Source organism: Anabrus simplex, chromosome 1 (genome assembly GCF_040414725.1).
Source record: "Anabrus simplex isolate iqAnaSimp1 chromosome 1, ASM4041472v1, whole genome shotgun sequence".
Classification (NCBI taxonomy): Eukaryota; Metazoa; Arthropoda; class Insecta; order Orthoptera; family Tettigoniidae; genus Anabrus; species Anabrus simplex.
The window spans coordinates 1,749,195,378-1,749,207,728 of record NC_090265.1 but is presented as its reverse complement, the minus strand read 5'-3'; positions in this window follow the sequence as shown (position 1 = coordinate 1,749,207,728).

The following is a 12,351-nucleotide window of genomic DNA, read 5'->3' as shown; positions in this document are numbered from 1 at the left end:
GCCCCAGTTTGTCCTCTTGAATTCCAACTTTATCTTCATATTGTGATCTTTCCTATTTTATAAACGCCACTCAAACTTATTCGTCTACTAATGTCATTCCACGCCATCTCTCCGCTGACAGCTCGGAACATACCACTTAGTCGAGCAGCTCGTCTCCTTTTTCCCAAGTCTTCCCAGCCCAAATTTTGCAACATTTTTGTAACGCTACTCTTTTGTCGGAAATCACCCAGAACAAATAGGACTGCTTTTCTTTGGATTTTTTCCAGATCTTGAATCAGGTAATACTGGTGAGAGTCCCAAACACTGGAACCATACTCAAGTTGAGGTCTTACCAGAGACTTATATGCCCTCTCCTTTACATCCTTACTACAACCCCTAAACACCCTCATAACCATGTGCAAAGTTCTGTACCCTTTTTTACAATCCCATTTATGTGATTACCCCAATGAAGATCTTTCCTTATATTAACACCTAGATACCTGTAATGATCCCCAAAAGGAACCTTCACCCCATCAACGCAGTAATTAAAACTGAGAGGACTTTTCCTATTTGTGAAACTCACAACCTGACTTTTAACCCCGTTTATCAACATACCATTGCCTGCTGTCCATCTCACAACATTATCGAGGTCACGTTGCAGTTGCTCACAATCTTGTAACTTATTTATCACTCTATAGAGAATAACATCATCCGCAAAAAGCCTTACCTCCGATTCCACTCCTTTACTCATATCATTTATATATATAAGAAAACATAAAGGTCCGATAATACTGCCTTGAGGAATTCCCCTATTGATTATTACAGGGTCAGATAAAGCTTCGCCTACTCTAATTCTCTGAGATCTATTTTCTAGATATATAGCAACCCATTCAGTCACTCTTTTGTCTAGTCCAGTTGCACTCATGTTAAGTATGCATGCATGTTACGTACAGAACAAATGTGGCCAACCAGACGCCAGTGGGATCCGAACTCACAACCTCCCAGCTTCGCCTCGGTTGTTCTATCCACTTGAGCTATGGTGGCATACAGCAACCGACGCGAAATCGGGAGGTTGTGGTCTGTCCTGCAGAAGTTCTACCGGCACGAAGAAGGTATAGGGGTAGCGTGCCTGCATCTTACCTGGAGGCCCCGGGTTCAATTCCCGGCCAGGTGAAGGATTTTTACCTAGTTCTGAGGAATGGTTCGAGAACCCGTGATTACAGCTGAGGAGCTATCTGACGGTGAGATGGCGCCCCCGGTCTGGAAAGCCAAGAATAACGGCCGAGAGGATTCGTCTTACTGACCATACGGCAGTTCGTAATCTGCAGGTTTTTGGGCTGAGCAGCGGTCGCTTAGTAGGGCAAGGCTCTTCGGGGCTGTCACACCATGTTAAAAAAAAGATAATACTACCGAACTGAGTCGTGATGAAACCTACCAACTGGGGCGCGGGAGACCAGACGGTTAGCATCGAATCATCTTAGCTTCTCAACTAGACAGCTTGTTAAAGCTGCTGAACTTCCAAACTCGGTTTTTTAAGTCGGTAGAAAAAGGTATTATAGCTTAATCTATGTATTTATTTGGTTTATTAAATTTATTTATTTACTAGTTGCCCCGTCCCGGCTTCGTACGGGTGGCCTTACGTATTAAATATCTCCGTATATAATATTTTTGGACGTCATTTCAACGCTGAACAATATTGACAGACAATAGTCACAGCATCTATCGAAACCGTCGGATACATTTCGTTATCTATGGTAGAATCGCAATTCATAGCTGAACATTTTAGAATTACGTGTTCTAATCACATTATCAGATTGTTGTGCGTGTCTGGTGCGATCTCTGAGCATACGTTGTTCTCTATCAACAGATGTTTCTCTATCCCTTTGGGACCTATGTGTTTCACGATCTTGAGATAATCTTCCGTTTCGTTCCAGAAAAGTTTCCCTATCCCCCCGCAATGACCGGTTTGCTCTTTCGTCTCTAAACGGTCTTCTCTTTAATCATAACTTTCATTATTGCGTATTACGTGAAATCTCTTAGCATTTGCCGTGTTATATCCTATATTATCACGTCGTAGAGACATGATAAAATCGCAAAGGAAACAAAACTTTATTACAATCTACTGTACATTATTGCTCAGCACGACCATTCACTGCAGGATACAAATCTCATATGATGCGATCTCCTCTTATAAGGCAGCGCCAGCGGTCAAATTCTAAACTATACGACGTGCTTGTGCGTGTTTGCTTGAAATTCACCACGACATTTCAGCTATTGCGCAACATATATGCAGTGTTATTCGCCTAAGATGTTACACGGAGATAACTTCTAAACCATTAAATATATCGGCATTCTGTTTTCATAGTCGTAGATGGTACACAGGAGCTTGTAAAATAATGTGCTACCATATTCTCATGGGGTGATTAATGACCGAGATATTGATACTAACTCCATAGTTTTAAATAGAACGGCACAAATTCATACAACTGGTCTTAAAGTTCAACTGCGTACAAGTTCAAATGTGTAAGTATTTTAAAAATCGGACAGTTAGTTTTTGAGATGTCAGTAAGAACAGAATGCGCTGTTTTGCATGCCGCATCAGATAGTGTGAAGTCGGTCAAGGACATATTGACGCGCAAGCAGGCTTTTGGATGTGATTCCAGCCACAGAATGGATATCAAGAATGTAAGCATATCGTACACATGTGATGGGTTTGCAAAGTGTGTATGACTGGCGAACTCATGACAGGACAGAGAAGTGTAATGTTTTTAAAAGGAATAAAATAATTACTTTGACTTCAGAGGAACATAACGCACAGTGCACAGTACATACTACTGTATGAATTGAGAAGTAAACATATACAGGACACCGGAAGAGCTCCTTCTAGGAAAGAAAATGAAAAACGTCCGAATAATCCCATTCCCCGTTGTGTGTTCGCCAGTCATACAATAACGTTACACACCCAGGGTATGTTACGGTACATCACATTATGTGTACGATAGTTTACAGTACATGCTTCGTATCCGTTCTGTGGTTCGAATCAATGCCAGGAAACAGCTTGCGTGCCAATACGTCCTTGGCCGACCGTACGCTCTCTCATCCGGCACGCAAAAGCCCAAATTCGTTCTTATCGATATCTCAAAAAGTAAATGTCCGATTTTGAAAATACTTAGATATCTGAACTTGTATGCAGTTGAACTTTTAGGCCAGTTGTATGCATTCCTGCCGTTCCATTTAAGAACATGGAGTTACTATCAATATCTCGGTTATTAATCACCCCATGAGAATAATTAGCACGTTATTTTACAAAACCCTGGGTACCATTTACGAATATGAAAACAGAATGCCGATATCTTTAATGGTTTAGAAGTTTTTTTCCGTGTAACATCTTATGTGAATAACCTTGTATATTAAATAGCTGATGTACCCGTGCTTCGCTACGGAATTCTACATTGTATACAGAATTCTAGGTTAGGTAGTGTACACGTTGTGAGCAAGATTGTATTAAATTGCATAGTTCTTAACGTTACCGTAGAAATGCGACGGGGAAGTCACCAAACGTCTTTTCTCATATGAAGACTGGGTTATGAAGTTTTTCTTGTAACGGTAGGCCCGCTTGCCTACTATCAATCACAATCAAGTTGGGGGGTTTTCATTATAATTTGTAGGCACTCAATCTCCACCTGCCTTTTTACATCCTCAGAAAGACTTTCTGAGTAGTTGTTCCAACCGAAATGAGCATACTTCATTACAATGACGTCAGTAGTAATGGCACAATTGAAAGCAATACTTTCATATTAAATACTCGATGAAATAAAAAACCACACATTTTGTCACCTTTAACTAAGAGAGCTATGCTGCTTATCTACCAGTTCAAAGTTCCAAAGCTGGAATGACCAAGCCGCAGACAGCCGTGATCCGTGAAAACTCTTCGCCTTTTTTGCTATTTGCTTTACGTCGCACCGACACAGATATGTCTTATGGCGACGATGGGATGGGAAAGGCCTAGGAATGGGAAGGAAGCGGCCGTAGCCTTAATTAAGGTACAGCCCCAGCATTCGCCTGGTGTGAAAATGGGAAACCACGGGAACCATCTACAGGGCTGCTGACAGTGGGGTTCGAACCCACTATCTCCCGATTACTGGATACTGGCCGCACTTAAGCGAATGCAGCTATCGAGCTCGGTACTCTTCGTCTTTTTTTCGGCGGCGGAGGGGTCGAAAAGTGGAGAGTCCCAAGCCAAAAGCTATGCTCGTTTGCTAATCTGTTTCCTAGGAGTACCCGATTAATCGGAAAATCTCTATTCACTACACTGGCTGCGGAAAGAACTATCTGACTCGGAAGCAAATGCTTCCTCCAAGGCAAAGGAGAACCTCCCCCCCCCCCCCTTTTCACTCCTAATTTGGTATCAAATGAATGTGGAATTTAATAAAAGTGAAGAGTAAGAAGCTTTTCTTAAGAGAGCTCTTTTCAGGGTTGAAATTTAAGTTATTCGTGAATTGTGGTGCTATAATTTGGAATAGGCCTAAATTGTAATTCTAGACCAGGTCATACTACTACTACTACTACTACTACTACTAAGTGAACTTTTGCCTTAAATGTGCACACTGCTCATTCAAAACAGCGCGTCAGAGCAGGGATCGAATAGCTGGAATACTATGATGAACCAGTGTGTTACGTACCAGCTGTATCAAGAAATGTATGAACCAGAGGAATGGCATGCTAAAGAAAAAATTTTTCTAACTCCCCAGCTATTTCCTGCCAATATTCAGTCAGGCTGTTATACTCGGTACGCAGCAGTAATCCCATCTATCGGAGTTCAGTGGCAGCATAAGAGACAAAGAATATCACAACAAACAATGGTTAAAATAATGTTATTGTTGATCAATGTTATGCGCTTTCGATATTGTAGGCCTTCACATTTAATTTTCTTCCGACTCTGAAATACCACTCTTATCATAGTCGGTACGGTAAAACTGAATAAAATAAAATGATCGGAAATTGTATTCTGTCTAACTTGTGTTCTGTAGTACTTTTCGATAGGACCAATAACATAGGTACTTAAATAATTTGATGCCTTCCCCTAAACTACAATATCATCCAGGGTGAATACAATTTTTCATAGCTTAGACTGTACTGTAGTTTCTTATTTCCTGACTCTATATACAGATTTTCATTAAATTTTGTTCAACTATTTTCTCGTGGCACGGCGTTGATATAGACATAGCAACAAAAATACAAATTCACGAATATCTCAGTTATAATGGCTGGTAGGTAAAAATGTATAAGATATAAATGATCGGAAATTCAGTTGTATTTAACTTTAGTTATGTAATATTTATCGATAGGACCACTAATAATATAAATATTTGAGAAGTAAATTTCAGGCCTTCCCCTAAACTACCATTTCACTCAGCGTAAGGAAAATAATTTATAGCCTGGATATTAGCGGTTCATCCCCCGACTTTACATACCGATTTTCATTAAATTCCCTTCAGCCGTTTTCTCGTGATGCGTGTACATACATACAGACAGACAGACAGACAGACAGACAGACAGACAGACAGACTGACTTTACGGAAAACTAAAAAGTGCATTTTCTTGTCACTGTGAACATGAACGATACAGAAATACAATTCTTTTCGAATTCTGAGCAATGTACAGACAAAACTCTTATTTTATATATATAGATTAACTACAGTATATACGTAAATCTTCCTCGACAGACACTATTGGTGGAAACCTGAATAAAATCCGCCAAGTACTTCCTGGGATTAGCGGTCTTACAGACAGAGAAAACGGACCGACTTAACTTTATGCTGTTTAATTAATTAATTAATTAATTTATTTATTTATTTATCGTTGTAATGGCATGCTTCCTTCAATGTTAAAAGAACTCTTATATAAGTACCACTTTGTAGCAGTTTCCTTGAGAAAAATGCTTGAATAAATACGAGTGCTGTACTTGTGGTACAGCTGTGTTCTGTTAATATTGGCTAGGCTGTCACCAGCTCCCGTCAAGTCGCAAGTGACGTTGATGAGCATGTCCCAGGTTTGATGTCCGCATCATGTCAGGAGGACATCTGTCTCTCTCTTCACCACTTGAACCTTCCCCTAAAGTTAATTATACGTCTCCCTTCCCCGCACAGATCCTTCCTGCTATTAAAAGGTAGTAAATCTCCGTAGTGTGGTGTAGAATTGCGGTTTGGGGTGGAGAGGGCGTGGGAAGGGTGAAATCTCATTTTTCCTTACCGATAACCTAGGAGCAAGAATTTTGTTCTCACAGCAGTCACACTTACTTTTAAATGAGCGAGAAAGAAATGTTCAGGACACTGGGGGCATAAAGTCCGACACCCATACCGTGGTTTAAACGGGGTTCTGCATCAGAGTACGAACAATTAATTTGTACCCATAGGCTAGATTTTCATTTGAAAATGGAGTATGGTATGAAAATCAGTATTCATAGGCTGTAGTGACTAGCAGTACAAGCACGACAGAATAGGAGCAGCACTCACATTGTCACTGAGATTCTTGTCTGGTTAATGCACGGAAGTTCATCTTCGCTGTGCCAATAAAAGGAAGAAGTTTAAATGATAAGATTCGCTCTAACACTTTCCTAACGTAATAATAATATGTTGCAAGGAAGAGGAAGCCTCCGTGGCTCTGGCGGCAGCGCGCCGGCCTTTCAGCGCTGGGTTCCGTGGTTCAAATCCCGGTCACTCCATGTGTGATTTGTGCTAGACAAAGCAGAGGCGGGACAGGTTTTTCTCCGGACACTCCGACTTTCCTTGCCATCTTTCATTCCAGCAACATTCTACAGTATCATTTCATTTCATCTGCCAGTCATTAATCATTGCCCCAGAGGAGTGCGGCAGGCGTCGTAAGTCGGCACAGTTCTTATCATCGCCGCTAGATGGGAGTTTCATTCATTCCATTCCTGACCCGGTCGAATGACTGGAAATAGGCTGAGGATTTTCATGATGCATGGAAGAAAGCACACTCCGAAAGGATAAAAACCTGGTGGGCCCTCATGAACACAAACAGTTCAGATCTCGCGGTCCTCAGAGTCTCTAACAGTGAATAATAATAACAATAAAACATATGTTAACAGAAATAAGTTGTCCCATTTTGGAAAATATTTCCCCATTTTCACTCTCATGACTGCCTCTAGTTTTTGTTCAATTGTTATTAAAACACGTACTGCATTACCGACATGTTATACGCACAACAAAGTCACACACCACACAGCTGATCTGATCACGATGAAAATTACTGATGTCTGAAAGCATAGGCGAGGATAGACGGTTACCGTGGGAGGCAAGGTGTGGCTTTAGACAGAGGTTTTTGCATGCCGATATCGTACGGTATGGAGTACCGTATATAATTTATTCCGCTACTGAATAATAATGACTGAGTAGTGAGTGGCTCGGACGGTTGAGGCGCTGGCCTTCCAACCCCAACTTGGGTTGGATCCTTGCTCAGTCCGTTGATATTTGAACGTGGTCAAGTATGTCAGTTCGTGTCGGTAGTTTACTGGCACGTAAAAGAACTCCTGCGGGACTAGCTATGATTAGCTGTTTACGGGTTGTTTGCTGCTACGTTGGTATAACGGCACTTGGTGCAATACGGATACCGTTAACAAGAACAGTTCGTCTGCAGAAGTGAGAAAACCAACCCCGTACTCTATCGTATTCGAGTAGCCAAAAATGTGGGATAAGAAAGAGCAAGACGAAGATTTTCTCAATCAATCAGTCCCTACTGATCTGCATTTAGGACAGTCGCCCAGGTGCACATTCCCTATTTATTGTTTTTCTGGCCTTTTCTTAAATGATTGCAAAGAAATTGGAAATTTATTGAACATCTCCGAAGAGATAGGAGATTATAAAGTGTACTTGACGGGTGTTAAAAAGGGAAGGGCAGAGTCTGGGGTAGGGCTCTTTATCAGGAATACCATTGCACGCAACATAGTTTCTGTTAGGCACGTAAATGAGCGAATGATGTGGCTAGATTTGTCAGTTGGAGGAATTAGGGCAAGAATTGTGTCAGTGCATTCACCATGTGAGGGTGCAGATGAGGATGAAGTTGACAAGTTTTATGAAGCATTGAGTGACATCGTGGTCAGGGTCAACAGCAAGGATAGAATAGTGCTAATGAGCAATGCGAGAGTTGGGAATAGAACTGAAGGATACGAAAGGGTGATTGGTAAATGTGGGGAAGATATGGAAGCTAATGGGAATGGGAAGCGTTTGCTGGACTTCTGTGCTAGTATGGGTTTAGCTGTTACGAATACATTCTTCAAGCATAAGGCTATTCACCGCTACACATGGGAGGCTAGGGGTACCAGATCCATAATAGACTATATCTTAACAGACTTTGAATTCAGGAAATCTGTTAGTAATGTACGAGTTTTTCGCGGATTTTTCGATGATACAGACCACTATCTGATCTGTAGTGAACTAAGTATATCTAGGCCTAGGGTAGAGAAAGTGAAATCTGTCTGCAAACGAATAAGGGTAGAGAATCTCCAGTACCAGGAAATTAGACAGAAGTACATGGATATGATTAGTGAGAAGTTTCGAACAGTAGACAGTAAGCAGGTTCAGGATATAGAAAGTGAATGGGTGGCATACAGGGATGCTATAGTAGAAACAGCAAGGGAATGCCTAGGAACAACTGTGTGTAAAGATGGGATAAGGCGAACATCTTGGTGGAATGATGAAGTGAGAGCAGCCTGTAAACGTAAAAAGAATGCTTATCAGAAATGGCTCCAAACAAGGGCCGAGACAGACAGGGATTTGTACGTAGATGAAAGAAACAGAGCGAAACAAATAGTTGTTGAATCCAAAAAGAAGTCATGGGAAGATTTTGGTAATAACCTGGAAAGGCTAGGTCAAGCAGCAGGGAAACCTTTCTGGACAGTAATAAAGAATCTTAGGAAAGGAGGGAAAAAGGAAATGAACAGTGTTTTGAGTAATTCAGGTGAACTCATAATAGATCCCAGGGAATCACTGGAGAGGTGGAGGGAATATTTTGAACATCTTCTCAATGTAAAAGGAAATCATCATGGTGGTGTTGCAAACAGCCAAGCTCATGGGGAGGAGGAAAATGATGTTGGTGAAATTATGCTTGAGGAAGTGGAAGGATGGTAAATAAACTCCATTGTCATAAAGCAGCAGCAATAGATGAAATTAGACCTGAAATGGTGAAGTATAGTGGGAAGGCAGGGATGAAATGGCTTTATAGAGTAGTAAAATTAACGTGGAGTGTTGGTAAGGTACCTTCAGATTGGACAAAAGCAGTAATTGCACCTATCTATAAGCAAGGGAACAGGGAGGATTGCAACAACTATCGAGGTATCTCATTGGTTAGTATACCAGGCAAAGTATTCACAGGCATCTTGGAAGGGAGGGTGCGATCAGTCATTGAGAGGAAGTTGGATGAAACCCAGTGTGGTTTCAGACCACAGAGAGGCTGTCAGGATCAGATTTTCAGTATGCGCCAGGTAATTGAAAAATGCTACGAGATGAATAGGCAGTTGTGTTTATGTTTCGTAGATCTAGAGAAAGCATATGACAGGGTACCGAGGGAAAAGTTGTTCGCCATACTGGGGGACTATGGAATTAAAGGTAGATTATTAAAATCAATCAAAGGCATTTATGTTGACAATTGGGTTTCAGTGAGAATTGACGGTAGAATGAGTTCTTGGTTCAGGGTACTTACAGGAGTTAGACAAGGCTGTAATCTTTCACCTTTGCTGTTCCTAGTTTACATGGATCATCTGCTGAAAGGTATAAAATGGCAGGGAGGGATTCAGTTAGGTGGAAATGTAGTAAGCAGTTTGGCCTATGCTGACGACTTGGTTTTAATGGCAGACTGTGCCGAAAGCCTGCAGTATAATATCCTGCAACTTGAAAATAGGTGCAATGAGTATGGTATGAAAATTAGCCTCTCGAAGACTAAATTGATATCAGTAGGTAAGAAGTTCAACAGAATTGAATGTCAGATTGGTGATACAAAGCTAGAACAGGTCGATAATTTCAAGTATTTACGTTGTGTGTTCTCCCAGGATGGTAATACAGTAAGTGAGATTGAATCAAGGTGTAGTAAAGCTAATGCAGTGAGCTCGAAGTTGCGATCAACAGTGTTCTGTAAGAAGGAAGTCAGCTCCCAGACGAAACTGACGAAACTATCTTTACATCGGTCTGTTTTCAGACCAACTTTGCTTTACGGGAGCGAAAGCTGGGTGGACTCAGGATATCTATTCATAAGTTAGAAGTAACAGACATGAAAGTAGCAAGAATAATTGTTGGTACGAACATGTGGGAACAATGGCAGGAGGGTACTCGGAATGAGGAGAGAAAGGCTAATTTAGGAATGAACTCGATGGATGAAGCTGTACGCATAAACCGGCTTCGGTGGTGGGGTCATGTGAGGCGAATATAGGAGGATAGGTTACCTAGGAGAATAATGGACTCTGTTATGGAGGGTAAGAGAAGTAGAGGGAGACCAAGACGACGATGGTTAGACTCGGTTTCATTCGATTTAAAGATAATAGGTATAGAACTAAATGAGGCCACAACACTAGTTGCAAATCGAGGATTGTGGCGACGTTTAGTAAATTCTCAGATGCTTGCAGACTGAACGCTGAAAGGCATAACAGTCTATAATGATAATGTATGTTTGTATGTATCTCCCTTGGTAAGTTATTCCAATCCCGAACTCCCCTTCCTATAAAGGAATATTTGTCCCAATTTGTCCTCTTGAATTCTGACTTTATTTTCATATTGTGATCTTTCGTACTTTTAAAGATACCGCTCAAAAGTATTCGTCTACTAATGTTATTCCACGCCATCTCTCCACCGACAGATCGGAACATACCACTTAGTCGAGCAGCTCGTCTCCTTTCCCCCAAGTCTTCCCAGCCCAAACGCTACTTTTGTCGGAAATCATCCAGAACAAATCGGGCTGCTTTTCTTTGGATTATTTTTTATTCAGTTATTGAATCAAGTAATCCTGGCGAGGTTCCCATGCAATCAATCAATCAATTAATCAATCAATCAATCAATCAATCAATACTGATCTGCATTTAGGGCAGTCGCCCAGGTGGCAGATTCCCTATTTGTTGTTTTCCTAGCCTTTTCCTAAATGATATCAAAGAAATTGGAAATTTATTGAACATCTCTCTTGGTAAGTTATTCCAATCCCTAACTCCCCTTCCTATAAATGAATATTTGCCCCAGTTTGTCCTCTTGAATTCCAACTTTATCTTCATATTGTGATCTTTCCTACTTTTATAAACGCCATTCAAACTTATTCGTCTACTAATGTCATTCCACGCCATCTCTCCGCTGACAGCCCTACCACTTAGTCGAGCAGCTCTTCTTCTTTCTCTCAATTCTTCCCAACCCAAACATTGCAACATTTTTTGTAACGCTACTCTTTTGTCGGAAATCGCCCAGAACAAATCGAGCTGCTTTTCTTTGGATTTTTTCCAGTTCTTGAATCAGGTAATCCTGGTGAGGGTCCCATACACTGGAACCATACTCTAGTTGGGGTCTTACCAGAGACTTATATGCCCTCTCCTTTACATCCTTACTACAACCGCTAAACACCCTCATAACCATGTGCAGAGATCTGTACCCTTTATTTACATTCCCATTTATGTGATTACCCCAATGAAGATCTTTCCTTATATTAACACCTAGATACTTACAATGATCCCCAAAAGGAACTTTCACCCCATCAACGCAGTAATTAAAACTGAGAGGACTTTTCCTACTTGTAAAACTCACAACCTGACTTTTAACCCCGTTTATCAACATACCATTGCCTGCTGTCCATCTCACAACATTTTCGAGGTCACGTTGCAGTTGCTCACAATCTTGTAACTTATTTATCACTCTATAGAGAATAACATTATCCGCAAAAAGCCTTACCTCCGATTCCACTCCTTTACTCATATCATTTATATATATAAGAAAACATAAAGGTCCGATAATACTGCCTTGAGGAATTCCCCTATTGATTATTACAGGGTCAGATTAAGCTTCACCTACTCTAATTCTCTGAGATCTATTTTCTAGAAATATAGCAACCCATTCAGTCACTCTTTTGTCTAGTCCAATTGCACTCATTTTTGCCAGTAGTCTCCCATGATCCACCCTATCAAATGCTTTAGACAGGTCAATCGCGATACAGTCCATTTGACCTCCTGAATCCAAGATATCTGCTATATCTTGCTGGAATCCTACAAGTTGTGCTTCAGTGGAATAACCTTTCCTAAAACCGAACTGCCTTCTATCGAACCAGTTATTAATTTCACAAACATGTCTAATATAATCAGAAAGAATGCCTTCCCAAAGCTTACATACA